This window comes from Triticum aestivum, chromosome 2D (genome assembly GCF_018294505.1).
Source record: "Triticum aestivum cultivar Chinese Spring chromosome 2D, IWGSC CS RefSeq v2.1, whole genome shotgun sequence".
In the NCBI taxonomy this organism is placed as follows: Eukaryota; Viridiplantae; Streptophyta; class Magnoliopsida; order Poales; family Poaceae; genus Triticum; species Triticum aestivum.
In genome coordinates, this window is record NC_057799.1 from 26,459,084 (window position 1) to 26,464,123 (window position 5,040).

General features: G+C 43.0%; 1 long non-coding RNA gene across 1 annotated transcript; it reads right to left on the reverse strand.

The window, feature by feature from the left end:
- Positions 1-6: 6 nt before the first annotated feature.
- LOC123051220 (uncharacterized) lies at positions 7-4,058 on the reverse strand. The gene is made up of 4 exons (XR_006423970.1): positions 3,617-4,058; positions 3,390-3,465; positions 2,741-2,804; positions 7-1,306 (listed from the first exon to the last, which is right to left on the reverse strand). It is a non-coding gene; the product is annotated as an uncharacterized lncRNA (long non-coding RNA).
- Between the last annotated feature and the right edge of the window lie 982 nt (positions 4,059-5,040).

The following is a 5,040-nucleotide window of genomic DNA, read 5'->3' on the forward strand; positions in this document are numbered from 1 at the left end:
CCCGTGAACACACCAAACTGGTTGCTCAGTCTATTGAATGTCGCCTGTTAGGATCCTGTTGCTCATGGGATGCTCATTTCTCGGGATGTGGCTTTTGATGAGTCTCATCCTTTCAATCCACGTCCATCCTCCCATTGACGATATTTCTTTCCTCACTTTTGCAGATACACCTATCACCCACGCATTGTCCTCATCCACCCATCCCACCGTGTCTTCCCGTACTAATATTCTAGACTCCGTACCATTGTCACATGTGGCTTCCTCACCTCGTTCATTACCTGAGGCTACCTCAAACCTCGCTCGTCCCGTGAGGCTTCTCCGGTGATTACCCGTCATCCTCTTCTTACCACATTGGTCGTCCACGTGTTGTGGATTCTTCTAATTCGCCATCTCCCTCAACTACCAAACCTCCTTCTATTGGTAACGCACTGCCTCCAACTCAACCTACTATGGCTTCCATGCTAGCCCGCTTTCCTCTATTGAACGCTATGGTTATTCTGGCACCACTCTTCTTGAGACAACTTCTTACTTTGACGCTGTCAAAAATGCCTTTCTTAATTGAATGAAGTGACATAAAATGAGTGTCCACAGCACCCGCACCGGCCCTCCATGTTGTATGAATAATTTGTATATTTGGAATTTCATCATCATGGAAACAAGGCCACACGACAACTAAACTAGCAGGAGTAGGAAGGCATCCTTGGATATATAAAAAAATACCAACATGAGTTGAGGATGCAAGTGCATATCATGGATGGTACACAGACCACATATATGCAGTCAGAATATCATGGAGGCAGGCAGGGAATAAATAAAGTGGTGATACTACATCCTAAAACGAACAAGACTGCTCCATGTGTGTAGTGGGAAACTACATACATATATATATATGCATATATATTCGGGTGTGCTGCCTAGTTGTTGAGTGCGAAGAAGAAGTGTTTCAGACTTTGAGTGGGATGGGAATCAACATGAACATGAGCTGTATATATTCTATCAATTCCTGCTCAAAGACATATATATTCAGCAAGTTTATATCAGGCAGGCTAGTGGCAGCAAGGCAGAGAAACAAACAAACAAACAGTAGCACCGAATTATGCAAGGGCGTACTGCAGCAGCCTAACCAAACATAGCCATGGCACGATGGCCACGCCGAGCTCAGAGCAACCACTGGGGGCGAGGAGAGGAACTCACCGTAGCTGTTTCTGTAGCCGCTGCCACCATCTCACGGAAGCAACGCCGAGGTGCCTGGCGCGATGAACCCCTTGTCGTCTGCATCGGTGATGGTGTTATACCGAATCGAATCCTGCTGCACAAGAAGGGCAAGAGAAATAACAAATAATCTTGAGGTCAAATCGAAAAACAAAACAAGAAGTGATGAACTTGAGCTTGAACAAAACATGGGATGACCTAGTTCAGGTAAGGTACACGCACACGCACACACACAGGGCTAGAGATGAACACAGACCACCTACATCGGAAGAGAATTGCTAATAATCTGAGATGCAGTGTATTCAATTATTCATTTATAGAAGCAAGCTCAAACTGGGCTTGTAGTCAGTGGCGCACCTGCATGTAGAAGATACTATGGGCATGGTGGCCAGAGTTGTGGATGTGGAACTAGTTGTCGCTATGGCCTGGCGCAAGCGGCCGAGGAGTCGTTACAACAATATTGAAAAAAAACAGTATGGGGCACGCTATTAACAACTAAAGTCAGAAGAAAGTTTGTTTTTTGAATCTAATGATATGTTCATTTTTCTTGTAGGGTATGGAATTTGCGACTACTTTTGACTAAACATTTCATAACTTGACGGGCAAAGCATTAATGACCCATCGGAGAACAGGAAAATATAGCTCCATATATTCATTATTCACCTTCAAGATCAGCAAAGTTTTGAGATGTTTTCTCGAAATAATCTCAACAAAATCAAACCCGCGAACACCAATAGATCTAAATCATCTCTATTCTCAAGCAATGCTGCAAAGGTCTCTAATTTTTCTCTCCCAAGTAACCACCGAATAGATAGAAACCCACAAGACATAGAGTTCCCAATTCACCTCTCAAACACATTACTATTATTACTAGGAAATTCCCCCTGTGTTGCAATGGGGGCATAAATATTCTAGCAGTGCAACATTGACTCTGTCAAACATATATCTTTGGGAGGATCAACATGCACATCAGATGACTTATTTTAAAGAAACGAACCAGCCTTTTTGTAATTTTAGTACAAACAAGGTAAATTTCAGTACAACAATAACAGGGTACATTCAAGTCCAAGAAGTCCAAGTATCTTGACAAAATTTCAGTAGTAGTCAAATTTCAGTGCAAGGGGATGTTTCAATAGCTCCAGAAAAGTTCAGTACAGGTGAAAAATTCAATATCCTCAGAGAAGTGCTTGCATGAATATGAACCAAAAATAGTCCTCGATCAGGAAAGGTAACAAAAGGTACATCATGTTATAATCCACATTAAAGGTTATATGTCATGAACTCATGATTCCACGGTCATACAAGAAAGTAAACAAACCATTTCTTTGTCACCATTGGTAAAACTGGTCAGAAAGTATTCCTAGCCAGGAACAAAGTATGCCTAGCAAGCCAGGAGCAAAAACATTTATTATGCAGACAAATGAAATTCAGAGAACGTCAAAGGATCTAGCTTAGAGTACAGCAGCAAAGACTTGTGTCAAATGCCTCCAACACAAGGCGAACATTCTGTATAACTCAAGAAATTTACCTTTCTGGCTTCATCTCTTTGTCCAAATAAAATCTGCAATTCCTTTCTTTCAAAATCTACCAGACTGCAGAAGAGGCAAGATCAATCTTCTTATATGCAATAATCTTGAACTAATAAGTTCTTGCTCAAGACATATAAATCTTGCCAATAAAGCACGCGGCATCAGTATAATTCTCCAGGAGCTGAGAAAAGGAGAAGCATACACATAGAAAATAATTTATCTATTTGTGTGGAGCACTGTGGTATAATTATTAAGGAACTGATAGCAGGCGAAGCATACTTAGAGGAATTAATTTATCTATTCGTGTGGAGCATGCTAAAAGATACAGGTTAGGCAGGTTCTTGTGGATACCATGATATGAACAGGCAGGCAGCAAGTTTTCAATATTCCATGGCAAGGCAATGACTTATGATGTACTCTCTTGGTCTCCTCTCCCTACGGATATATGCTACTGTGACAACAAGCATTGCATAAAACAGCTCTGCCTAATGCCTACACAGTCGCTGTCCAATTCCTTTTCTCATATTCTTCAATTACACGAGACAACAAATCAAAAGATCACTTTAACAGGGTCTAGCTATACATATTTGAAGTAGAACATATACACCAACGAAAATTGATGGTGTGCACAACAGAAGACCAAATTACCTGTAGTAGATCGAACAGCCCACGCCGGATACTGGCTTCTTTCACTGGCCAGAGTAATTTTACTCCTTTCAGTACCCTGTTCAGAACAGAAAGACAAATCTACTTAATTTGGATGTTCCTCCTTTCCAAATCTGCAATTTCTTTCTTTCAAATCTACCAGACTACTTAATTTGTACTGCTTAACTAATTTACAGACAAAGAAACTTCCAGATGTCTCAAGGGCTTACAGATTTATGGGGAAGAATGCACCTGGCGGGGAAACAAAACCCTAGAAAACATGTTGCTTGTGCCGCTTGTCGTGGAAGAGAAGTGAAGCTCAAGATGCGCCCTGTGCCGCTGCCGTGGAAGAGACGGGGGCTCACCGGCTGAGGAACGGAGCACCCTGAGCGAGCGTTCGACGAGTAAAGGGGCCTACGCCATTGGTGGCCGTGGAAGAGGAGCGACGAGCTCTGTCGCAGCCGCGCGCCAAAGATCGCCGATGCGCCCCTTGTCACTGGAATCCGGAATTCCCCGCCGGCAGACTGAGGAAGAGTAAGAAGCTGAGAGGGGAGGCGGGAGCAGCGGCGTTCATCTCTGCTCGCTCGCCGGCCGCCAGAGGAGTTGCTAGGGCGAGGGGGGAGCGGCGCCGCGGCGGGGAGAGAAGGGTGGATTCGATTTGGGTCGGTTTCGCTGGGCGTTTCGGCCTGGCATCGGCTGACTCATGGACCGTCAGTGACTCTTGGGCCGTCCTGTCTCAGTCGGCTGAATCCGAGAACAACTGAAAAGCGAGTGTCTCTCCATTTTTCTTAAAAAAACGAGTGTTTCTCAAAATAAAAAACTGATCAATGAGTACTCCTTAGGAAATAAGAATCCCCGCAAGGATCACCTTTGATGGGGTGCGAGGGCGCCACTAAGCCACCGTCACGTGTCGCGTGCTGACGCTCCCGCCGGATTTTGTTTTTTTATTTTTCTTACGTGTTTTCAGCATTTAGATAATTTTTTCCCTTTCTTAGGTTTTAGAAAAACGAATGCACGAAAAAACGTGTTTTTTCTAATGAAAAAGATTTAAAAAATGATTTTGCTTTTTTTCTTCAGCGAGAAATACAGCTTTTCTTCTCGTGGAGACACGGATTTCCTACTCGGAAATAGAAAAAGAAAATTCATTTTTTTTCCTTTCCTGAGAGTCACATATTTGTTTCTCATGGACGCATGAATTTTCTTTTAGTTGTGCCTCTCGAAAAGAAAAGAAAACGCGTTTTCTTTTCTTTCTTCCACAAGAAGAACAGATTTGCTTCTGCGAGAGGCACAGCTGTGCCTCTCGAAAAGAAAAAAATGTGCTCCCAGTTCGGTTTTCTTCATCTGGTTTTTTGTGTAGAATAATTCATCAAAACCTATCAACATGGGATCTAGTTTTGAAGATCTCGATGCGAGTAACCCAATGTGAAAATGGTTCAAGATTTGAACGCACCGTTTAAGAGATAAACCGTTTTGAATAAACGAATCTACAAAAAAGCAAAATTCACAGGTTGTGACAAGTGACGCAACCTGGAAGGTGGGAGTGAACTTTGCAAATAAGACCCCTTAATTAGTGGTTTGGGTTGAATCCTTAACAAATAGCAAAAAACCCCGCTTGACCCTGGTGCCCCTTCTGGGCTGGCCCATTCAAGGGGTG